This window comes from Mauremys mutica, chromosome 9 (assembly GCF_020497125.1).
Source record: "Mauremys mutica isolate MM-2020 ecotype Southern chromosome 9, ASM2049712v1, whole genome shotgun sequence".
In the NCBI taxonomy this organism is placed as follows: Eukaryota; Metazoa; Chordata; order Testudines; family Geoemydidae; genus Mauremys; species Mauremys mutica.
This window is the reverse complement of record NC_059080.1, coordinates 75265003-75291880: the sequence shown is the minus strand read 5'-3', so window position 1 is coordinate 75291880 and position 26878 is coordinate 75265003. Positions and strand designations below refer to the sequence as shown.

The following is a 26878-nucleotide window of genomic DNA, read 5'->3' as shown; positions in this document are numbered from 1 at the left end:
CTGATGACTTACTATTGTTTAGTTTAGCAGTTCATTCCAAAACCTCCTCTACTGACATCTCAATCTGGGACAGTTCCTCAGATCTGTCACTTTAAAAGAATGGCTCAGGTGTGGGAATCTCCCTCACATCCTCTGCAGTGAAGACCAATGCAAAGAATTCATTTAGCATCTCTGCAACAGACTTGTTTTCCTTGAGTGCTCCTGTTGCACCTCAATCATCTAGTAGACCCACTGATTGTTGGCTGGCTCTCTCACTCTTGCTGATGGTTATAGCAGATCAGGGCCTTCAGCATGACTCCCCATTTGAATGTCTGATTAGGACCAACTAGAAACATGGCCATGGAATCCCATGCCACAGCACGATTTAGGCCTTGTCTACACTACCGGGGTAAGTCGACTTAAGTTATGCTACTCCAGCTACATGAATAATGTAGGTAGAGTTGACGTAGCTTATAACAGCTTACTATGGTGCCTACACTGCGTGGTGGGAAATGCTCTCTTGTTGACTTACCTTACTCCTCTCATTCAATGGAGTACCGGAGTCGTCCGGACAGTGCTCTGCGATCAATTTAGCAGGTCTTCTGAAATGGGAGTTCCTGCCTGAAAAGCTGTAAAAAGCTGCTGTATGAGAAAACAGTTTCTGCTGCTTTTACTTAATGCAAAATGTAGATGAGAGAGGACCCCAGTCCAGCAAAACACTTAACCACATGCTTTACCTTTAGTATGTGAATGGTCCCACTGAAGTCAATGATACTATCCACCAGCATAAATATGTGCGTAAGTGGTTTGCTGGACCAGGCCTTAGAGTTTAATCCCGTTAACACTGCCTGTAATGCTCATGCAAACTGATAATGAATTTTTCCACACAGCCATAAAATGTAAACAAATTTTTTTCAGGATGGTGCATGCATGATGTTTTTGAGGGCGAGGATAAGGTAAAAATATATATAGGGACTGCATTGTGGATAGATCGTTACTTCCTTAAGGGAATATAAAAGATCAGATCCTGCCAGATTCACCAACCTTTCCCAGTTTAAAACTGCTTTTATATTGCTTTTGTTTTGCATTCTAATAAATCACAGTTAGATATGTAGGTTGACATTATGTTGATGTAATGCTTTGAGACAAATTCAGGTATGTTAGCTAGATATGAGGATGAGTGTGTGTAATGAAAGATCAATTCCCATAGAAAAGTGTCACACAGGTGACTGTAATATAAGTTATTGAAGCCTTCAAGCTTATTCCACTCACACTGTATCCTTTTGGGGAAGTTTCATTTTCTTTTTGGAATCAGTTGAAACCATGTTAAGTCTGACAAGCTACTGTTTGAAGCCATCCATTATCCTCTAAAACGATGCACTCTTCATGTGTGCAAAAGAGTCTCCTGATGGCATTTCAAAAACAAACTATGGTTTATGGGAGGATCCCACTTCCATATGGAACAAAAACAGATTGGTATGGTAATGTGAAACACACAGACTGAGGTCTGTACACTGTACCAGAGGTGTGCACAGAAGTGGAGTGACACAATCCTCCGAAGACTTAAGCATATGCTTAACTTGAGGCATCTGTGAGCAGTGTCTTTGAACTTGACAGCAAGACTCACAAACACTGGAAGTTAAGCACATAGGTAAATCTTTGCAGGGTCAAGGCATTAGAAAAAAGTAATCAAAGCAGCTCTTTGAAAGTCCAAAATTCCCTCAGAAAAGTTCAGAAATCTTGGTTTCTGCAAGGATATGAGAGAGCTGGGAGGCAATATTATGGGACAGCAATGCCTTATGAAGAGCCATTTATACAGTTTCCTGATTTAAACTGAAATCAAAGTTAAAGATATGCATTAAGCTCTCATGACTGGGGTTTGTATAAATAGGATATTTCATTGGTATGCCATGGTTTCACAGCTTCTCTATAAGGATGAAGAGCACAATACAACTAGTTGCCATGTTCCTCTCCACTTTCGCACATAGGAGGGAGCCTGCACTCATGGATCCAGGATTGTGGAGCACCTCTGGGAAACAGGGCCCCTGCAGCAGAAAAGAGGGAGCAGGACTGGCACAGCTGAAGGCATCCATAACCGGCAGTGAAGAGAGGGAGAAAGGATGGTCTAGCGGATAGGGCACTAGACTTGAGAAAGCAAGGTTCAATTTCCACCTCAAATGTAGACTTCCAATGCAGCAAGTCACCTCATCCGCCGTGTGCCATCCATAAAATGGGGGTAGCACTTCCCTACTTTGGCAGGGTGTTGTGAGGATAAAATCCATTAATAGCTCTTAGGGGCTCAGGTACTACTGAAGGCTGTAGAAGTATTGAGATAGAGACCTGTGCAGATGCATCCCCCTAATTTAGTATACCTCTCTCAGTAGTCTATAAAAACCGGACCAAAGTTTAAGCTTCCCTCCAAAGGGATGGTAGTCAGTGCAAACATCCCCAAGGGTAGGTGAGAAGGTTAATTCCCTGCAGGTTTAGGAATGTACAGTTTGGACTTGCAGAAGAAGTGAATCATACACCTGACCTATAACTGCTTATTGTCCTCTTTAGGTAATTCTTACTCTTCTTCTAGGACTCAGAGGATGGGGAGGAACAAACACAAGTATTACAAAATACAAACTATGCACAAAATAAACCAGCCACCAGCAGTCCGCAGTTAGCCAGCCCCATCATAGCCAAATAATACATCACAACCAAGCAGGAAAAAATATTTGCAAATATACACACAGAAAAACACAGTAAACAAGACTCCAGCATTAATGAAGAACATCAAGAAGCATACTACCAATGTTTTGCTGGCTTCTTAGCATGAGTTCTTAGGAGATTTTAGCTTTAGAAAATTAATCCTTATATCTCATCTTGGCTGAATGATGTTTTCCTCATGTTTCTCTATGAGTGACGAGAAAGACTCATGTTTTCATCAAAAATACTTGCGTGGAAGGATGGAAGGGAGTGGAATGGGAAGGGAATTTAAAATTATAAATTTATTAGGGATGAAATTAAAATACTTATGTCCTGTATTATTCATCTTTTTAGGCGGCATAACTCTCACTCTGTCTGCTCCCACATATAACAAAGTGTGGGGGGGGGCGGAGGGGAGGGAATCTCCATGGGAATAAAATACTTTAACATTGCTGGGTTTAGTGCTCATGCTCCTATGTTATAAACTACTAGAATCAAGACAGAATTTCAATGTTGCCAAGAACTGTAAGGATTAAAGAAAACACCAATGTCAACTCTACAAAACTTTTAGCCTGGAGAAAAGAAGTGCTGTTAGTGAAGCCACACCTTCCTGCCCTAGCAAAGAGCTCCACTTGCTGGCAGATGGCAGTGTTTGAGTTACTGTTTTCACATAGTTACTGAGCCAAAAGTAAACAGGAGATAAATCAATTACCTAAATTACCAAAAAGGCATAAAGTGTTACAGTGTTAAGAAGCAGTGGATACAGAGAGAAAGTGACAGCTTACATTCTTCTAATTATACTGTCTGATTTGGGATGGAACTCCTGTCAGAAAAGAGTACATGGAAGAAGTTCAGGCTTATACAAAACAGCAAAATAGAGGGTAGACAAAAAAGGCCTGATGCAGAGCCCATTGGATTTTTTCCATTGACTCAGCGGGCATTGGATCAGACACAAAATGAGAGAGGGTCTCAGATTTCAAATGTATAGCTGCTTAATTTAATTGAACAAAGTTTCAAAGTTGCATTATCAAACAGCATGTGGTCACAAACATGTCCCGGGGCTGGTCTACACTGGGGGGGGTATCGATCTAAGATACGCAACTTCAGCTACGTGAATAGCATAGCTGAAGTCAAAGTATCTTAGATCGATTTACCTTGGGTCCTCACGGCGCGGGATCAATGTCCGCGGCTCCCCCGTCGACTCCACTACCACCGCTCGCTCCGGTGGAGTTCCGGAGTCGACGGGAGCGCGTTCAGGGATCGATATATCGTGTCTAGATGAGATGCGATATATCGATCCCCGAAAAATCGATCGCTACCCGCCGATACGGCGGGTAGTCTGGACGTACCCCCGGTTAGAATTAACCTGCCTATGGTTGGCAAAGTGTAACATACAATGAATGGGTATTGTAGAAATTATTCCAAGACACCATAATATTATGCAAAAATATGCTGCACTTGGTAAATTGCTTTGTAAATTGCCTTTGTGAGTATTCTCCCACATCTTTATTTCTCATCAGAGCCTTATTCTTTTCACCTGTACAGCAAAGTTGAATGTGGCCTGTAATTTCATCCTACACTTCTTCAAATGCACATCATGAGTGTTCACTCATGTGGATAAAATTACATTTCATGGAGTATAACAGGATATTTTGTATATAATTGATGAACAAACACAAGTTAATACTATGCCAGAACTAAGTGTGAAAGTACTTCACTCTTCTCATTCATTTAATTAAAAAATAAAAATTGATTTTCTAATGCCTGGGAGGATCTTGTGGAATAGTGCAGTGGTAGAGGACACTAAACCTTGTTCTGTAGGAAATAAGAATGATATGCTTTCAGGAAAAGCAGGACTGTGACTAGAGCTGAATCCAAAATGTTAAGAATTATTTTTAAAGGATAAAAACGTATACAGTGTTCTTGGCTGTCATTAATTGTACTCACATGCAATAGGGCAATAGATAATTTGTGGTAGACAAGTTACTCAACAAATTATGCCTCAATCTGTTTCACCAGAATGTCTGAACAGATGTTTGAGTTTTCCTAGATTTGTTATTTGAATTTACTTGACTTTTTCTGGCAATTTTTTAAGGTCAAGAACAGCTCTCTGGGTGCATCCGGTACTTCATGCACAATGTTCACATGGTGACTGATCACATGGAATTGTTTCTGTTCCTTGACTTGAGGAGCATGTCCATGATTTCTTCAGGCCACTGGGCCTTTGGCTCTCTAAGAGAGAGGTAGCACACAAAGATGTAGCATGAAACTTTAAGCAGGGGCTTAAGTACTCTCCTGCATAGGCATGGACTTAATCATATACTTATGCATATTCCTAAACTGGGGCTCACTTGCTTCTTCTTTGCCAGGGCTAATGTGAGGGATTTTGAAAGCTCTGCTATGTCAAGCAGTGTCCCTTTCCAAATAAAATATACACTTATGTATAACTATATTTTTGATGCATAATTTTTCATTATTATAACAAATACCATGCAAAGAACCACTCACACTGGTTTTCCACATTGACTTCACAGGTATTAATCAGGAGTAAAGTCACTGTACGTGAGATCAGAGTCGGGCCCAAAGTAAGCGCCAGATGTAAAGGAAACAGTCTGATCTTTGTCTGGCAATGCTATTTCAAGGGGAAATGTATTCTTCTGATGCATCAATTAGTCTCATATCATATAAAATATAAAATATATATTTTCTGTGAGCACTCCTGGTAGGAAAATTCTGACCCTGGGTAAAGTGATTCATTTTTAAATTTGAATGAATACTCATGGAAAACATTTTGCTTTAAATAAGAGCAATTCTAATAATGGAGAGCCTACTGTATTTGCCACTCCATCTTTGAGAATTCCAGATATAAGATTGCCAGTATAATAAGCAATGATGTGAGATAATTAAGACACCTTTATTTATAGATAGAGAATAGAGAAACGACTTACATATTTTTTCCCCCACTGGTACAGATTAAGTAAGTGGCCTCTAGAGGGATCCAGTTTCTTGCTTTTCTGATGAAGTCTCTGCAGCACAATTCTTGCTTTTGGCAGATGAACCTTTCAGCTGGGATTAATGACAGAAAATGCTTTACATTAGTGATTGGTAGAAACAAGCCACAAATTTCAGATCCAGAAGCAAGCTCTCTGAAAACTCAGGGGTATTGAAAGGGTGGGGTTTCCTGCTTATCTCTAGTGGTGGGAAAGCCTCAAATGAGTCAGTTTAGCTCAGATGAAAAACAAAAATTCAGCTGCATATTTGAACTTTAGCTGATCTGGTGAGTCTGCACTATTAGGCTGGGAATCTGGCATGAACAGGCTCTAGCTTCTTGTGAGATTTCCATTATTTCTTCCTTCCTGTTACAGCTATAGCCAAGAAGTACATGAACAGGTAGCCAGGGAAAATCATCTGCCTTTGAATGATTGCCTCCAGTCTGGTGCCTGTTCTTAGTTTACCTGAATCATTTCACGCAGCCCTAGTCTAAATCTGTTTAGATAATTAAAATCAATCCATTAAAATACTTAGGAGATCTAAGTTAAGTAGAGAACTGAAGATAATTGTAGAAAGAAATAAGTACACCTCTACCCTGATGTAACGCAACCCGATATAACATGAATTCAGATATAACACGGTAAAGCAGCGCTTGGGGTGGGGGGGCTGTGCATTCCGGCAGATCAGAGCAAGTTCAATATAATGCAGTTTCACCTATACCACGGTACGATTTTTTGGCTCCTGAGGACAGCGTTATATTGGGGTAGAGGTGTATTTAGCATCCTGTACTCTGTATTATCCCTGTACAGTGGTGTTGCCCCCCACCCACGCACATGGAACACCCCCCACTGAGCCCCCTCTGTATCAGGAGCCCCCCACACCCAGAAACCCCCCACCAAGCCCCATAACACCAACCTTGCCAAGCCTCACCCCCTGCATCAGGAGCTCCCCATACATGGACCCCCACCCCACTGAGCCCCAACCACTTTCATCACACCTCCCTTGCAGAGTCCCATTCCCTCTGCACCCAGAACCCTCCACTGAGCTGTGTGCACCCAGATTCCCCCCCTGCTCCGAGACCTCCCACCGAGCTGCCCACACCGAACCCTGGTACTCTTGAGGGAATTCTGCATTGAAAATTTAAAAAAAATAAAATAAAATTCTGCAATGTTCTTCATATTTTATTTGTCAAACACAGAAACACAATAATAATATAATCACACCATATTCAATTATTTTGGTAATTTAATTCAAAATACTTGTCAGCAAATAATTGAAAATGGTGTCATTCTATTGTGTTATTTTGACAAATTAGCTATGCAGAATTTTTAAATATTGCGGGCTGAACATTTAATTTTTTGGTGCAGAATATTTAAATTTTTTTAGTGCGGAATTCCCTTAGGGGTACCATCCAGCTCCAGTTGAAGCTAGTGGGAGTTTTGTCACTGACTGCAATGGGAGTTTGCAAAATTTAAGCCTGTTGACGCTTATATTTTATTTCAGTTTGCAATGAAAAGGAAAAGCATTTAATTAAAAATATCAATATAAATTAGGCAGCACATGTTTAAGCTTTAATGTGTGCTTTGTATATTAGCAAAGCTTTAAAGTTAAACAATTTAAAGCTCCATCCTCAGGGTAAAATAATAAAACAAAGCCATAAATTGGAGCGTAAACAAACATTTCTTATTATGCCAAACATGCTCCAAGCTGAATTATTTGATTAAACCTTTCATAGTCTAATATTCTAGGCCATAGACTATCCTTCATATCAGATAACTTAAAAATATTATTAAAAGGTTTCTAATGTTAAAAATATAAGTGATTTCTATGCAAAATGTTAATTACTTGACACCAGGTTAATCTGTTCATTTTTAATGAATTTTTACCGTACATTGTCCTAGTCCTCTTTATATACTTCATTTTCCAAATGAAATGTTCTCAACGGATCTTAGATATTATCTCATAGAAACAAAATCTATTTTATTTTTATCTCTAGCTGAAAATTCACAGAACCAACAAAAAGGTCAGACTTAGTTATTCTTTTCAGATTTGTACTACTTCATTAGTATTTTACATATGGTATGCCCCTGTAAAGCGCATACTGTACTCAAATTCTGGATACTCATTTTCTAGTGAGATTTTTGTGAGTTTATAATTGAGACAACAATGGTTTGATCTGACAGTCCCTAATTTACCCAAGTAATCTGGGATTCCAGCACGAGTAAGGACCACTTGCATGAATAAGTATCTGCAGAATCAGACCCTTGAAGGAAAGTTGCTATATTCTTTCATTTCAGATGAGTCCACTTTAACTCTCCTGTCACAGGACATCCCTTCATAGAATATTTTGCACATTAAATGTTATCACTAGTTTGTATTACGGTGCCACTCTGGGTGCAGTCCAGGAAGGGATTTAGGCATGACTCTATGATGAGATAACTGGGGAAAACAGTGGTCATGTTATTCCTTGACTTTAGCGAAGATTTTGATATGCTCTCCCACAGTATTCTTGCTAGCAAGTTAAAGAAATATGGGCTGGAAGAATGGACTATAAGGTGGATAGAAAGCTGGCTAGATCATTGGGCTCAACGGGTAGTGATCAATGGCTCCATGTCTAGTTGGCAGCCAGTATCAAGCGGAGTGCCCCAAGGGTTGGTCCTGGGACTGGTTTTGCTCAATATCTTCATTAATGATCTGGAAGATGGCATGGATTGCATCCTCAGCAAGTTTGCAGGTGACACTAAACTGGGAGGCATGGTAGATACACTGGAAGGTAAGGCTAGGATACAGGGGGACCTAGACAAATTAGAGGATTGGGCCAAAAGAAATCTGATGAGGTTCAACATGGACAAGTGCAGAGTCCTGTACTTAGGATGGAAGAATCCCATGCACTGCTACAGACTAGGGACCGAGTGGCTAGGCAGCAGCAGTGTTACAGTGGATGAGAAGCTGGATATGAGTCAACAGCGTGACCTTGTTGCCAAGAAGGCTAACAGCATTTTGGGCTGTATAAGTAGGAGCATTGCCAGCAGATCGAGGGAAGTGATCATTCCCCTGTATTCGGCGTTGGTGAGGGCTCATCTGGAGTACTGTGTCCAGTTTTGGGCCCCACACTACAAGAAGGATGTGGAAAAATTGGAGAGTCCAGGGGAGGGCAACAAAAATGATTAGGGGGTTGGAGCACATGACATACGAGGAGAGGCTGAGGGAACTGGGATTATTTAGTCTGCAGAAGAAAAGAATGAGGGGGGATTTGATAGCTGCTTTCAGCTACCTGAAAGGGGGTTCCAAAGAGGATGGATCTAGACTGTTCTCAGTGGTACCAGATGACAGAACAAGGAGTAATGGTCTCAAGTTGCAGTGGAGGAGGTTTAGGTTGGATATTAGGAAAACTTTTTCACTAGGAAGGTGGTGAAGCACTGGAATGGGTTACCTAGGGAGGTGGTGGAATCTCCTTCCTTAGAGGTTTTTAAGGTCAGGCTTGACAAAGCCCTGGCTGGGATGATTTAGCTAGGGATTGGTCCTCCTTTGAGCAGGGGTTTGGACTAGATGACCTCCTGAGGTCCCTATGATTCTATGACCATGCTGCACATCATAACACCTAACTTTTAGGCAGCTAGAAAATAACAGCAGCAATGCTGCAATCCACAAAACGAGCGCCTGTTAGGTGCCTAGCACAACCTACAGGATGAATGGGGAGAGACAGGCATCTAAACATTTGATCCACAAAAACTAGCACACAAAGATGGGTGCTGTGTGAGCCAGCCAATGAGAAATGCCAACCACAGGGTGTGTTCAAAGCCCTGACCCCTCACAGACATGGATGACCAAGTCTGGTCTTCAGGGTGGTGTCTAGCTGGGCTAGCGACCCATGAATAGGAACCCCTCTCCTGGAGTCAGGTGGCTTATGTGCCTAAGTCATTTCTTGTGAGAATAAGCTAGGCGCCTGCTTTGCTCTACACCAAATGGGGAAGGGGGAGAGAAAGAGGTGGTGATGCCTCTCATTTTACTTGTAGGCTTAGGGTTAGAGCACTCACCTGGGATGTTGGACACCCAAGATATGATCCTCTCTCTCTGACAGAGAGGAAGCAAGGATTTGAATAGGGCGGGGTCTGCAATACCTGTCAAGAGAGTGCTCTCACCACTGACCTATAAGATGGTCTGAGGTGGAGCTCCCTTAATCTGTCCTGGAGAGACTTTTTCCATTTTGGATAAATAATTAAAGAACTGTTGGACCAGGAGGATGGGAGCCAGAGTCTCCCACCTCTCAGGTGGGTACCCTAACCATTGGGCTACCAAGTCATTCTCTTTCTCAAGCCCTATGACTATTCCACTGTGGATAAATACTTAAATAGTCATTGGGAGAGAGAGTGACACACACTCTCTGTAGGAGACAGATTCTGTAGTGACTATGGCATCCACCAGGGAGGGGCATCCCTAGTCATATCTGCCTAGAAAATAGGAACAGCAAGGTGCTCCATCAAGCCAGCATGTTAGGAAGTGGTATATTCATTTAGATGGAATAAAGGGGCTCAAAGAGTAAAAGGTGTTAACATGATCCTGAAACTGACCAATACTAAATTATACTAAAGAAGGTTCAGTGTTTGGTATACAGAGGCCACAGCATGCTTAGTACCACAGCAGCACACCGTTAAAAATCCTTTTCCCCTTTTATTAAAGATACAGAAAAAGGAAAAACAGTTAAAGCATTTGAAATATAAAGTAATAAACAAGGTTTTCATTTCAACAACATTCTTTGTTCCCTTTCTTTCTAGCTTCAGGGAGTCTTCAGAAGGAAAACAAACCATGTCTGACAGTCTCTTCGATAGTGATAACTATCCTTCTCGGGGAAAAGAGAAGAAGTTAGTTAATATGGGCTGGAGCTGTTGCTGTTGTTGTTAAAGTCCAATCCTGTCTCCTAGAAGACAAAATGAGACAAACACACACAAAAGGACAGCAAAGATAGAAAATACAGCTTCTGTCTCGGAGATTGACTAACTTACAACCTTATGGCTGAAAAACACAAGCACAGCACATGACCTGGTCAGCCACTCTGAAATCTCGTGAACTTGTACCAGCTTCAGGCTCTTTATGGGGTGGCTGTTAGCTGCCTTTCTGGTCACAGGCTTACCTCAGTGTTGCAAAATATGCAGCCTGGGCAAGCTAGGCCAGACTCTTATTAGACAGAAGGAAAAAAAGAGAGAGGAAAGAGAAGAAAAGATAGGGAAGGAAATGGAAATATGGGGGAGGGTGAACATAAAAGTTTCACTTCCTATGTAGTTTTTGAAATTTAGCCAGAACTGGTGAAGGTGACAATGTCATCTGAGTCCCTCTCTCTGACCTGGTCTGGTAAGGACATTTTTCAGGATTAGGATGAAGAAAGTCTGGGATCCCAGGACATTCGGGGGGTGGGGAGAGAACACAGACATTATGCACGGTGAGTTTAAAAGACATCCTCCCCCCATTAAAATCAGAAGAGGCTCATGTAATCTCGCCCACAAGAAAGTGGGTGGAGCTGCCACAGGGACAGGGAGCTGAGCTGCCCTGCCACAGACAAATGCCATATCCCTGTTTCACAGGCTCAGTGATCTGCCACAACCAATTCATGGGACATCCTCTAAGAAGTGTCCCTCAATCATATCCCAGAGGATATCAGAAATGCCCCGCATTTAATGGCTGCAGAAGCCCATGGATTCAAAAGGCTGATGCAATCTGATCTCATACACACTTGATGGGGAACAGCATCCTACCATGGGAAACAAAACAAGGCGACTTCTCCCTGGGGCTAGGTTCTCATGCTGCAGAAACCTGCAAGGGTACTTGCAACTCACTGCGGGGAAAAAATCCACCTTAAACAGCTTTCTCCATTGGCACTCATATAGCTCCAGGATCAACTGACAGCCCTGATTCAGCAGGGAAGGGTTCAGTTCAGGTGCAGAGAAGGGTTCCTAGGATGATCAGAGGAATGGAAAGTCTATCTTAAGAGAGGAGACTCAGAAAGCTTGGCTTGTTTAACCTAACCAAAAGAAGGCTGAGGGGAGATATAATTGTTCAGCCTTCCAAGGGGAGCAGAAGACCTAAACGAAGGGGATGGTATGACGAGACTGCCTACAGTGGCATGTAGTCAATCTGCAACTGCTAGTAGCAAATATCTACAATGGCTGGTGATGGGACACTAGCTGGGGAGGACTCTGAGTTACTACAGAGAATTCTTTCCCAGGTGTCTGGCTGTTGGATCTTGCCGACTGATCATCATATTTGGGGTTGCTGAAGACACTGGGGGTTTTCACCTTCCTCTGCAGCATGGGGCATGGGTCACTTGCAGGATTAAACTAGAATAAGTGGTGCATTCTCTGTAACTTGAAGTCTTTAAATCATGATTTGAGGACTTCCGTAACTCATCCACAGGTTAATAGTCCATTACAGGAGTGGGTGGCTGAGTTTCTGTGGCCTACAATGTGCAGGAGGTCAGACTAGAGGATCATGATGATCCTTTCTGGCATTAAAGTCTATGAGTCCTACCTCAACCTACTCCCTCAAATACAGCACTCTTTCCGTTCCACCCCATTCAGGCACACCACTTCCCCCCACACACACCACACAGAGCACTCTGATAGCACTCTGGTAGCACTCACCACTACCACAGACACCCAGAAGGAGAATCATAGGAGCCACTCAGCCAGCAGCAGCAGTGGCAGGAATCTGGGAAAAGATCTTGTACCACGAGGCAGGCCATGGACTGCTCTGGGACCAGACCGATGCACTCCAGGAGGGCCACACATAGGACAGAATAAGTAGAAGTGGGGTGACAAGGATCCATGCCTTTGTGCTTGCTTCCCACCACACTGGGACACCACAATAGCCAGTCCTTTGTTTTGGCTGCTGTGTAGCTGAAATCTGGGAACCATACCATCAGCCAGTTGCCAAGAAACCATGCAATAGGCCCAAGCTTAGCTGGGCTTGTGATAACGCCTGGCATCAGAGAGAGGTGGTGATGTGCAGTGTGCTGGACTGACATATTTTCCAAAGTCAGAGTGACACACAGGAAACTGAAGAGGGGGCTGGACTTTGACTACCAGGTATCCACCTGTCTGCAAGCTGGATTGGGTAAAGAGCTGCACACAGACATGTGTGTCCATGAAGTCACCTGGAAGTGGTCATTTAGAACAACTGACAAAAGATGCAGCCTCAGTTCAATGCAGCCATCACCTCAGCACCATGGCAAGTACCGGCTTAGGAAGTGAGAGAGCAGGCAGAGGACACTTGGGAGAGGGGGGAGAGGAGAGAAGTGGAGAAGAGACATTTTTACACCTACCAAAATATAGGCTATTAACTGGTTTATGACTGCCCGTGTTGAGGTCCTGACAGTTGCTAGAGCCACGGAGATGAACTGGGGACAGGCTTTGAGGAGAGCTTAGCATGAGGGTCAATGCCCTTGGAGGGCAGAAGTGGGGAAGTAAGTACTTGAAGAAGTGGAAACTTCTTCATAAGCAGGGTAGGGCAGGCTGCCAGGGGATTATAAGGAGAGAAAGGGGGTGGGTATGAAGGGAGGAAGTTTAGGTGGTCCAGTCCCTGGATTATCTGAGCATGACAGGGCCCACCCTCACTGTCCTGTCATGATGGGCATAGCGGAGCTGGACACCATGCAAATGCAGTGCCAACAGTGCTGTAAGTAGGAGCACTAGGACAGATGCCAGAGGACTATGGAATGCATGGAGTGGACATGTGCACTCTATGGGTTACAGATCACAGTAGCCACATTGCATGGTCACGAACTCCACTTTCATTGGCCCGATTGTCCAGACTAGGACCACATCCACCAGGCAGCATCACAGTTACATCTTCCATTGACTTCTGCACGTGCACCCTGAGGCAGGAGACAGGCTTCTGGATCCTAGAGTTGGACAACAGTGCGCATGTCCCAGGGTCTCGTACATAGGCACCTGGGGAACTTAAATGGGACGCAGTTGGGTGCCTAGAGAATTTAGGCACCTACAGGGTTAGACAGCAGCTGATAGGAGTACTGTGGATTACAGTGCTGCTACAAATGGGTCTTAGTCTCCTAAATCCTTTTACGGACCACACCTTTAGAAACTGTAGCCTATAGGTATACGTATTTGCTAGATAAGGCATAGGTATAAGTTAAGGCAGTATGCAAGAAGCCTACAGGCTTCAAAACCTGTAAGACAGTAGCTTAACCAGACTGAAACATAAGGCCCAAAAGCCTTAACATATGTAGCTAATCAGGAATAATTGTGGATCATAAGATAATATAAGATAGAATGCTGTAATAAACAAATATGACTAAGCTGCTGATATCTAACAGAAAGATGCCAGTTGATGCTAGCTTTGGATATTTTAAGACAGGAACATCAGCAGATGTTCAACTGCAAGAATGCTATGGCAACCAATTGACGTATATGCTAATGAGCTTGAGGTAAAAGGCATAATTGTGCTATCAACATTATTAGGTTGAGGTGGTTCAGGATATGGATACAGGATCCGGGACATCCTTATGAATATTTATGGTTGCCATGTAACCCTATAAGAGAGCTAACCACAGCCTATGCTGTTGGAATCTTCTTGGCATGCCAGAGCTTGGACCACTCATTGATCACCTGTCTCACCGATCATAGCTCTCTGCAAGGGATGGTGTGAGTATACAAATGTTCTGGTGCTGAATTTCTTAACCATTTTGTATTATCTCCATGTCCTTTGCTGGATGGAGTGTCTGTGATTTTGGTAACTGCTAATAAAATATTACAAAGTCAAGAGCCCCTTCCTAAGTGTCATGTGAGTGTCTTACCTGTGCACATCAGGGTCATCATAATAATTCTAACAACTCTGGATCTGATCACAAGGCAGGGACCCTGCCAAACCATAGAATGCTAAAAAGGGAATTCTGATTACCATACCATCAATAGATCAGGCCCTGGCCCAAAGCTCGCTGAAGTCAATGGAAGCCTTTTCCTATGGGAGACAAGAGATGCTGGCTCTATCTCCTCACACTTTTATTGCACATCACCAAGGTTGGTAGGAGGTGAGAAATCAGCTAGCTGCTGTCTGAGCAGGGTGAAAGAAGTGCTCCCCAACCCAGAAAGTGAGAGGTGACTATTTAGTTGCAGTCCTACTCCCATTGAAAAGAAACTTAAACAAACAGTTGTATCAGATGTTAACAGAAATCAGATCACGGGATGAGCAATTGGGGTGAGGCCTTTCACTTCTAAATTAGCAATTCAAATCTGGCTCAAATCAGATATGAGTAGGAACTGTCCTGCCACACATGTAATGATGATTGCATATTTTATTGCTTAGATTTTCAGTGGTTTTCAACCTATGTACCATTGTGGGCTGCATATGCATAACAAAGTGTTATGTGGGCCACACCCAATACTGCTTGTATGGCCCTAAATATGTCCCATGGGCTGAGCTGTGAGCTGATTGGGCTGCAGGTTGAGAAGTTTGGGGAAGGCACTGTATAATTTGTTTTGTACATTACTGAGCACACTATCAGTCCTTAACAAATAATAAAAATCAAAACAGACAAAACAGAAAGCAAATCTAGTTTCTAAGCAAAGCCCTTACTCCTGAAGAATATACATACACACTGATCTCCCACTAGAAAGTCTAGATTTCATGCATGGGAGAGGGTTCCCACTATGCTTTATCCTTAAAGGAACTTTAATCAATTTTCTTCTTATACCTCATAACACTTAAATAGCATTCATACTCTAAACATCTCTGCTTCAAATTCTGCCTGGGGTTACAGTTGCAGGTGGAGCTGAAACATAGGTCCTAATTACCGAATACTGTGCATGTAGTATAATGGGGAAAAACACATACTAGCTGGAAACAGAAGTGTCCTTGCGATTCTTCCGCCTCTCTTGGTACCAGAGTCTCAAGCAAGGGATGTGCTTATGTAGTGCCTCCTCTCCACCCGGTTACCTTCTTTAATGCCAATCTGCTTACAAGTTTTGATAGACAGGTCTGGGTTATTCTGGATCCCGCCACCCACTCAGCAGGGTGTATCTTCTTTATTTTTCCCTATGGATTTATTTGGCAGTGCCTTCACCACCACCACCACCCCCTTGCTCCTTCCTGGCAGGGTCACCAGGGCAGCTTGGGAGGAAAGTTCTAACCACAGGGTAACCCCCAGTTACTTGGGGTAAAACAGTATTTTTAGGGTCATCGGTATCCATGCTGATAATACCCGTAACTTACCCCAGTCACGGGACCTGATGTAGCAAATGTAAGATTAGTGTCCCATTGATATGCATAATTTGTTGGGGCCCTTGATGACCTATGATCACGATATCATCTCTGCAGTGGTTTAGCAGTGTGGCTGACTGGGTTCAGTACAGCCCAAAGGACTTACAAGTGGGAGGAGGTGGTAAGTCCTTCCACAGGTTTAATACACCGCAGGTTGTAAAATCCCCAAACCCTCAATCCCTGGCTTGAGGACACAGTTCAGGGAGTAGGGGGTCCCCAAAACTTCCCTGACTGACTAACTAGACAATTTCCCTGACTGACTAACTAGAAGATGGTGCACTCACAAACTCCATGAATGATCCTCAGGTTCAGAGTTGACTCTGGACTCCTCAGTCACTGCAGAGGGGCTGATCTCTGCTGGCAGGGATCCTCTTCAGCCAGGAATCAGGCTGCTTCTGGTCTCAGGATTTCCCCTCACAATAGAGGGGTGCAGGGCTCAAGATGCAGATTACACAACTGTACTAAAATCCAAACTGTAGTCTCCTAGCCCAGCATCCAGACACACACACAGCAGGCAGCAGCCCTGAACTAGCAGCCAGAGCAGACCTGACCATGTGGTGACTGGTCTGACCTAGGGAGCTGGAGGGCTAACCCAGCCTGGCTGGGGGAGTTTCCCAGCAGACCTCTACAAACTGGGAAGAGAGAAAAGCCCAGCTGAGGGATCTTGCTTTCAGGTCCCTAGAGGCTAGTTCTCAGGGGGAACCCTGCATGCAGGCCTGTGACTCACCAGCTCCCAACATAGCCAGTCCTGCCCTTGCCCTGGCTGGCTCCAGACTGACTCAGAAATAGCTTCTCCCCTTTCCTGCATGCATCCGACGAAGTGGGTATTCACCCATGAAAGCTCATGCTCCAATACAACTGTTAGGCTATAAGGTACCACAGGACTCTTTGCTGCTTTTACAGATCCAGACTAACAAGGCTACCTCTCTGATACTTGTCCTCTTTCCTGAGCTCCCTGGGAGGGGCATCTCACTCCCTATTGGTTGCCAGGCAGATTCTGAGTTTGCCTTGATTCCCCCTTCCTACCAGGGTCAGTGCCTCTCCCTGAGCTGCGAGCAGACAGAGCCCCAGGAATCTAGGTAATCTCCTTGGGGGTTACACTTACAGAATGTATGGCCTGGTATGTGCCATCTACTGTCTAGATGCCAATTGGTTTGGCTTTACTCGAGAATTGCAGACCCACAAAGAACAGAATGCAGTTTTCTACAGCTGCCAGTTGGTAGTTTGAGCACATCTTCCCCCATGTTACTTTTTAGTGACTCATTTCCAGATGTACTCACTAGGTTATTGTCAGCCAAGCTAGCTATCAACTCCACAGAACAGCTGTCCACTATGTGAAGCAGAGTTAATTTCAGTACAGGTGACTCCTTGACTAAGATTGAAACTGAACACCACGAAGATAGGATCTATCTCCTCACTTGCCCTGGGCAGGGCCGGCTCCAGGCACCAGCGCAGCAAGTAGGTGCTTAGGGCAGCCAATGGAAAGGGGCAGCATGTCCGGCTCTTCGGCGGCAATTTGGTGGCGGGTCCATCAGTCCCTCTCGGAGGGAAGGACCTGCCGCCGAAGAACGAAGCGGCGCAGTGGAGCTGCTGCCAAAGTGCCACCAATCGCAGCTTTTTTTTTTTTTGGCCCCTTGGGGTGGCAGAAACGCTGGAGCCAGCCCTGGCCCTGGAACAGATACCATGCAGCCCCAGATGAACCATCAAGAGAGACTGAAGGAAGAAAAGAGGCCACCATTTTAGAAGGAAAGGAGCCCCACACTCAGAGGCCTTTCAAAAAAGGCCTTTTCAAAAGAAATTGGACCCTGAACCTATGTTGGCTGTGAATGATGATTCCTGAGAGCTGACTTTCCCTATTTCCAGACACTCTTCCCCTCAGATATTTTAACATTATCCTGTCACCAGTCCAAACATACACAGACAAAAACAAACTGTTTCTATTTTTAAAAAATTGTTTATTATCTTTGGTACCAGGATCACTTTACATCTGTAAGCCACACCTCTCTCATTTGTCAGTTTTTCTCTTCTGGAAGAATAAAGTCAACAGAAGAACATATCTGACAGCACAGCTTAGCAAATTGCTTCTCTCTTTTAATTTGGCCCAACAAATCTGGATCACTTGTTCCTCTGCCTATACATTTTCAGCTTTGCCACATAAGGAATTTGGTTAGGTTTGAAGGCTGCAGATTAAATGGTGACATCTAATTTTAGCACAGCAAAAATATTCAAACTTTTTTCATTAGAAAATTAGCTAAATTTCTTCTTAACATTTTGCTTCTAAGAAAAGGTCTCCTAGCCTACTAGACCAAATCCATTGACTTCAGTGGAGTCACTCCTGATTTACACTTGTGTAAGTAAAATCAGAATTGGGCCCAATGTCTCTTGCAAAGACATTATTTAAGTGATCCGCCTAAAAGTCTCACCTTGGTGAAACTATTGACTATAGCTAGACAATAAAACACTTAATTTGCCACAAATTGTAGGCAAAGCCAAAAGAGCTCTTTTAAACTGTAGAAACAGTCTTTTTGGTCAGGCACACACTGGAAGCTGTCTTCCCACCACACATACACTATCTCAGTTTGCAATCATGAGGTCTTCCCTTGTTTTCTCAGGGCCACCCAGGTTATTCATGGCCTAGTGTATTTCTAGACTTGTGCTTTTGGTCAATAATTTACTCAGGAGTTAGTTGCACTGCAACTCCCAGATGCCATTTCATTTACAAGGACTACTAAATCCTTGAAGAAATTTTACTCCTGGGTAAATCTGTGAATCTTGGGAAGTTGAGAGAAAGTACCTAGGAGACAAATTCCCATTTTTCATTGGATGGGAATGGGAAGTTTTTATTCTTAAAAATGTTTGAGGAATTTTACTGAAGCTCAAGAAAACCTTAGGTTTTGCTTGTGAATAGTTGCAAAGTCAATTTACCATATACAGAAACAAGCAGCCTTATGCACAGAAATACATTTTCCTCCCTGAACTACAGACTGGCTTAACATGGGGGAAAAAATGAGTCAAGCAAGGGAACACACCAAAGGCAGAAGAGGTGGAGAGTGAAAGTGAGAGACTCCACTGACCCAGGACAGAAAAAAACAACAAAATATAGAATATAGGTTGAATACAGGCTGGTTCCAATTTTAATTTTCTTATATTTTAACAATCTGTTTCAAATAGCTATTTTGGGAAGCCACTAAAAAAGCATACAAATATTTTGACAGGTCTGCTGACAAGTTTTTGTTTTTGTTTGTTTCATGAAAACAAGTTTGACTGAAAAAAACAATCACCTCTATCAGGTTACAAAGAACATGTATCAGTTTGTTTCTAGCTATTTAATCATAAAAAGTGGCTGAGGCCATATTAAATGTTCAAACAAGTCAAAAGATTTTCTTTTGCAGCAGAATGGCCATTGATAGAAATATTGTGAGCACAATATAATGGCAAATATGGAAATCAGAGAAGTCTCTCTTCTCTATTTCTTCCTCTGGGGAAGTTGGCTAATTCTAGTAGAAGCCTCTAACAGGCAGTCACTGGATCTATGGATTTTCAGTAACACTAGACACAACATTATGAATAAAAGTCTGTGATTTAGAGTTGAACAATAAATAAGTTGCTTAAATTTAAATACCGGTTGCCAGGTAGGCAGACAGATTCTGGGTACTATAGTTTCTGAACATCTCATCAGTAAATCTACTATGGTTTCTCTCTTTTCATATTCAGTGTTTTATTTTAAAGGGGACATCTGGATTCCTTAGGGAAGAGATGTGATTTATTTGTATGAGTTGTTAACATTTTTTAGTATCTACTAAAATTATAGTGGAGAAAATGTGCCCCCACTGTGTCTGAACTACTGTACCCAAACCAAACTTAACCGCCTAAAACAAACTCTGAATGGGACTCAAAAATTGGTTGGTTCATTCATCCTGAAAAGCACTGTTCACTAGGGTGTGCGCAAAACTAAATAGAACATAGCTAATTAGGTTCATCTGAAGTATGCACGTCTTCCTGTGCTCTGTTTACAGATGTAACGTAGTCATCCTAAGGGGAAAAAACATAGCTGTTTTCATGCTCCTGCTATTCAGTCTTAATGTAATGGCTTTGCCTTTGGACTTGTTCATTAGCATATTTTATATTCCTCATATAAGAGGTTTGATTCACTTAGCTTATCCAAGGCTCTGGTTATTTGTCAGAATTAAGTGCAATTTACTGTTCCCTTCCCTTGTTGTATGTAAAAGGATTTTATTCCATTAACAGTTTCACTTTTAAAAAGTGATTATGCTACTTGGTTTCCAATTAAGTTTTGTGTAAGTTGCAGTTTTCTATAACCTTAACGAATTCTGAGTATGCCATCATCCCTTACCACTCTGAGGTAGGACACTCCATTTCAAATGATGACAATTGTTGCCTCCATCTATATTGAATATGTAAGTGGCAGCATATAATTTATCTTGGTGTCAGAATACATTATTTCTAAATCTTCAATTACATGATCATTTATAGCCTCAGTTTCTGAGCTGAAATTAGAACTATTTTTAATTTTACTTTCAGAGGAAAATAAGAGGTAGATCCAAGATTCTGAAGGGGTGGGAGGGAAGGGACTATAGGCAAGATGCCCAAACCTTTACAAAGAAACTAGAACTTTGTAAAACACATTCATGGTTACAACTTTCCCGAGCAACTCAAAATTTAAACTCATGTTGGTCAAAAGACTTGATAAGATTCAAAGACTTCAGTGGACTTAAAAATAAAAATGGCATAAAAATACCAGAATCTGGCACTGTATTTCTCACAGAATTGATGGAACTACATCAACACTTGAGGTCACTCTGTACATCAGCTCATTTTAGTAAACCATCCTGCGTTGCACCTAGTAACAAATAAAGGGACTCTGTCTTCATATATTTAAGGGTGTGATCCTGCTCCTGTTCAAGCCAATGAGCAATCTTCCTCTGAATTCAATGAAAGTAGAATTACATTTTTAGAGATGGGCCTGATTGAATTAAATAAACTCTTTGGGGAAGAGACCAGCTTATTGTTCTGTGTTTGTAAAGTTAGCACAGTAGTATCTTGGTCCATCACTGGGGCTCCTACATGCCAGGGTAATACAAATAATACATAATCATAATTCAATTCTCACTGAATTTAATGGAACATTTGATGACACTGCCCCATTTCCAAATTTGTTTGACTGATTTGTTCATAATAATACAGGCATCATAAAAATATATTACAACAAATGTGAAGTGTTCATAGCTGACACTGATATATCCAAATATTTCTAAAGCGATTTCCAGCATTTCATGTTAAACTAAATAAACTGTAAATCAGCAATAAGAGGGGAAAGAAAAACAAGTAAAACTGCTAAACTTGTTCTTTTGCTTGACAGTCTAATTTGTTTCACTATGGATGCAATGATTTCTCATAAAAATCACATAACTGAAAAACTGTATTTGTGTAGCATTTAGCCTGCTGATCAATATTAAATTACTTTGAATAAAGTCTGTGATATAGCACAATATAAGCATTGCATTACATTTTAAGTGGATCGATATTTTGCCTAAAAGTCAATATGGAATCAGTCTTTTAAAAATATAGCTCTTCTTGATGTATTATCTAATTGTACTTCACCATTTAGCTTGGATTCCATACTAAATTATGGCTTCCACTTCTGATTTGTACCGCTGACTGCAGCAATACATACTATGGGCTAATTCCAGATCCCCGTTCTCATGGGGTGGGGCGGGGGAAGAGTCCCATTATCCACAATAGGATTTCTTGGGTGAGTAGAATGAGCAGAATTTAGCCCTATCTGTGTATTTACAAGTGCAGTAGTTTTGAAAATAAAGTTAATCACAGTAAAAAACCTGATTCTGTAGAAAGGTCCATAACTAATTTAAATAGAACTCCCCTACCCCTGTTTGTAGTATCTTAATTTATCACTAACGTTATTGCCAACAAACTTTTACATCAGTAGTAGAAAAGAATATGATGTTAACACTTGGCTTCTGACAAACCTCAACAGGATATCCAAAGGCCTGTCTAAACCAAGATTTCGCACTACATGGTAAATAAGATTCAGTTAAGTACCTAGTTTTCTTTGTTAATTATTACTCAGTCATTTCTAATCCATTTTTACTGAAGATGATCCCATCTCATTGAGAGCTGAATATGAACTTCCTAAACTTTGGGTAAATTCACACCTGGAATTCTGATTTAGTGCAATCTCTAGTCTTATACTTCAGAATTATGGGGCTCAATTCTGCAAAGCTCTGAGCACTCTGGCTCTGATCCAGCAAAGCAGTTATGCAAGGTGCTTAACTTAAGAAGGTGAACAGTTCCATTATAGACCCATGCTTAAAGCTAAGCATTTTCTTAAGTACTTTGCTAGATTGTGGTCAGTATGATCAGTACCTTGCAGAATCGAGCCTGTGGTACAATTAAACATAAACATTTAAATATCCCAACTCTGGATGAGTTATATTACTGGGAAAAGCATTAGAAAGTTTGTATAGACAAGGTAGACATTACTGAAATATGGTGATGTTTCCAGTCACTTACCGTGTACCAGTGCCTTACCATTTAGGAGGCCAATAATGTTGCCTTGACAAACAGAGTAAGGTACTAATCAAAGTGAGTGATTGATAGTGACACAATTTTCCCCTAAAACTGAAAAAAAATAGTTATCTGATTATTCAAGCAACAAAAATTCCAATGGATAAAGTGACTTGAAATAGAAACCTATTCATTACCAGTAATCACTCCTCATACTCACAACTAGAAATGAAAATTTCCTTCACAATTATTGCTAAAAAATCTGCCACTTCCTTTTTGTTCCTTTTGTTTGCCAGAAGCTGGGAATGGGCAACAGGGTATAGTACTAGGATTTTATGTTTTATGTATTTTGTATAATTCCGAATGAAGAATAAAGAAAAATAATGTAGCATGTATTAAACGAATTGATGTATGATATGATTTGACCGTATTCTGCCAGCCACCCTTTCTGAAAGTAGAAAGGAATGGCCTAGTGTGCCATTGGTAAAGATGCATTAGCCAGAATCTTGTGTCTGAAGCTGATTTAAAGGCAGTAATAGACCTTTAGGGTCACAGCTTTGTTGTAGGTTTAAAATTAGCATTTTGAAATAAGTAAAAGAATGCAATGATTGTTTTTTCCTGCATTGCAATTTGATGTTCCTGTTCAAATGTTCTGTGTAAATCAGTCCTGTTTTATGTGTGAATGAGGAATGTGTGTGTTAGAAGATAAGTGTGAAGGCCATCACCAGACCAGATGGGAGCCAAGGACAGATGTAAAGGCGCTAGGAGATTGCAACATATCCCTATTAAGATGTCAAAGGAGGTTAGATTGATGACTCTAAAAATGAGGCAGACACCTATCAATCAGAACAAAATAGCTGTGATCAAAACCTTGAGAGACTAATACAGAATAAAAAGAACAATTTAAGAAAACAAGCACTTGTCAAACGGCGATTGATTACAACATGATGGTGCAAAACTCATTGGTCCCAATGACAGAAGATCACTATGTAAACAAGGTGCTTTGCCATGAAATTTTGTGTTCATCATGCCAAGACTTTCCCAGAGCATCATATCGCGACTGACAGAACCTGGCTCCTCCCTACCTGCAATCAACCTAGCTGACCAGTAGGTTGCTCCAGACTCTGGACTGGTAACTATGACATCAACTGGTGGGACTGTGTGTGTGTGTGTGTGTGTGTGTTTCTGACTGAATGCATATGCTAATTGTTGTATCTCCAATAAACCCGGCGTATTGCCTTTTCCCCTGAAAAAAGATCCCGTGTGCTTCTTATAAGCATAACAAGGGGACGGATCACGTGATGATTACCTGTTCTGTTCATTCCCTCTGGGGCACCTGGCATTGGCCACTGTTGGAAGACAGGATAGTGGGCTAGATGGGCCTTTGGTCTGACCCAGTATGGCTATTTTTATGTTCTTATGTATCCTTGTACTCATACTTCGGGAAGCATTTTTAATTGCCGTATTTTTCCGTGTATAAGACTATACTTTTTCCTAAAATCCTTAGACTAAAAATTGAGGGTAGTCTTATACACGGAAGTAAGCCCCCTGTTCCCTGCCTTCTGACCCCCCCAACCCCTATCCACCCCCCCACCCCTGAACTCCCCTGCCCTCTCTCCAACACCCCCTCCCTGCCCCCTTACCGCGCTGCCTGCACGTGGCTGGATCCGGCAAAGCGGGACCGGGCGGCCGTGGACGGGGACCCGGAGCCGGGCAGCCAAAGAAGCGGGGACAGGTAAGCGGGGCCGGGCGGGCGGCAAAGCGGGACCGGGTAAGCGGGTCTCTTCCTGTGCCTGAGCAGCAAAGTCGGGGGGGGGGGGGGGACAGCTGAAGCGCGGCTGGAGCGGCAAAGAAAACAAAACAAAACAAAACACCTGAATTTGGGGTTAGAAAAGTTGGGGGCGTCTTATACTGGGGGCGTCTTATACAAGGAAAAATACGGTAGATGTATTTCAGATCTTTCACTGATTGCTAACACCTTCTTTTGAAAAGCACTACGCCTGCAATATCCCCTTCTCTCAGGGTAGGTTTACACTTACCTTCTGGGTCGACGCGGTGAGTTCGACTTCGCGTCTGATCCGGAAGCGCTGCGGTCGACTCCGGTACTCTACCACTGCAAACGGCGGTGGCGGAGTCGACGGGGGAGCCGCGGAGTTCGACCCCGCCGCGTCTGGACGGGTGAGTAGGTTGAACTAGGGTACTTCGAATTCAGCTACACTATTCACGTAGCTGAATTTGCGTACCCTAGTTCGACCCCGCTTCTTAGTGTAGACCAGGCCTTAGCAATGTCACATCCATTTCTCTGAGTAATTTTGCTTTGAACCAGTTATTACTTATATCACAAATAATCCCATCTTGAATTAGTCCATCTATTAATTATTCAGTGTCATAGGACTTGGTTTTATTAGGCAGTTCTGTAACATAACAGTCATTGGTCTCACCTGACAGCTGTAAAGAACATGTGACTTTCCCAAACAACATTATTGCATATATCAAAGTATTCTTTAAAGTTTTCAATGGCTTTTTCTAGCAGCTTTACAATCTTCTTCATGGTCTCACTGGAATATATTGTAGAACTGCAGTGCCTCTGAGCCTATTTGCATGTAGTATTGTGGAGAGAACTCTCTCAAATTTCTCTTCAATATAATTTCTTTTCAGGAATATTCAGAAGCACTGCAATCAGCTTCTCCTGTTTTCTATCATGTTCCCTCCCAGACTGTGGGCTTCACATTTTTGCCAAAAATTTACCTCTCTTCATGTGATAAAGGGTGCTGTTTAGAAACTGATCTTGATTTTCTGCCCCAAGTCAAACTTGCCATGGGTCAGGTTTACAAACAGTTATAGTTTTGTCACGTGACAGGCCAGGGTCAGTAGCCACTGAATTCACTGAATTCAGTGGCTACTGTTACAAATATAGTGTATATCTGATCTATATTATGACAAACTCCACTTCCAACTGCTATAGTTACAAAATGAGGCAAGTCCCCAAGCCAAATCTTTTTCATTCCCTTTCTGTTTATCTCACCTCCTAACTATATTTCTCTGCCACTTTTACTGCTCTGCACTTTCTCAATATGAGGATTTAATAAAGGCCCCAGGGGGAGCTGGGCACTACTGATATTTGTTATCTGTATATTTCATTCCACAGATAAAAAAAAACCAAATCAAATCTAGGGCTTTAGGTGCCAGTGTCATATTGGAGTCCTGTTTTTATGATTAAGGTTCTGTTCTTTCTCAAGCAACTTGGACTTTGTTATATACAGTTCAAGCTTTAAATTAGAAGATTTTGTATAACTGAAAAGCCATATGACACTCTGAAATTACGGGACTGCCGCTGAAAGAATCAGTCACAGAAATTAGGGATGGAAAAGATGTATTAAACTGTCTAGTTCAATCTCTGCCAATTTAGGATTATTCCCTGCAACATATTTTACTGCACTTTCTCCCAAATTGTTTTCATGTGCAATTCCTCTCTGAAAAGTGACTCTGGACAACTGGCATTGTACAGTTCCATGCTGATTGAATCAGTGGTTTCTCTGCCACTTGCACCAAGTTTAGAAAGTAAAAGGACTTTTTTCCTAAATGCCAGCCTTGCATTTTCAGCCTATCACACACTCTATCACCATAAATAAAGGTTCTGTGTATCACATTAGGCCTCCAGCTGCATCCATGCAATTTCATATTATGCCTTGGTGCAACTATATTGCCTTGGTTGTGTTGTGGTGCAAAGAAGAGCAAGGAGCACAGAGAGGCACTCGTAGTAACCAACAGGGCTGGCTTCAGGCACCAGCTTATCAAGTAGGTGCTTGGGGCGGCAACTCCGGAGCAGGGCGGCACTTTCAAGTATTCGGCGGCAATTGGGTGGCGGGTCTCTCACTCTCATTCGGAGAGAAGGACCTCCTGCTGAATTGCCGCAGATCGTGATCGCGGCTTTTTTTTTTTTCCCTTCTTCTGCTTGGGGCGGCAAAACCCCTGGAGCCTGCCCTGGTAACCAAGGTAAATGCTTTATTAGAAATAGCGTGTTGCAGATAGTCAGCACTATTTCAGGTTTCAGAGTAGCAGCCGTGTTAGTCTGTATCCGCAAAATGAACAGGAGTACTTGTGGCACCTTAGAGACTAACAAATACATTTGTTAGTCTCTAAGATGCCACAAGTACTCCTGTTCTTTTAGCACTATTTCAGTGAGACTTACAATATTAACTCTGTACCTTCCCTCTACATCAGCTCCTTTAAGTGAAGGAATGGGTAGGAGCCTGCTGAGATTATTATTCTGACTCCTAATCAGATGGCTTCCTATTAGTCTACTGCCCCTCTCCCTCTAACTTCTCTTTGATTCTAGGCTTGATCCTTTTCTTTTTTATTTGAGTCATGGCTCTCTTTCCCTCTCCTTTCTTTCCATGTC

At 42.3% G+C, this 26878-nt stretch overlaps 1 long non-coding RNA gene across 1 annotated transcript in view; it reads right to left on the bottom strand.

Annotated features, from left to right (window-relative positions):
- Positions 1-5565: 5565 nt before the first annotated feature.
- Positions 5566-26878, bottom strand: part of LOC123377717 — a 139837-nt gene continuing 118524 nt past the window's right edge. Inside the window, exon 5 of the long non-coding RNA XR_006582287.1 lies at positions 5566-5736. This is a non-coding gene — a long non-coding RNA (uncharacterized LOC123377717). The remainder of the gene's footprint in view (positions 5737-26878) is intronic.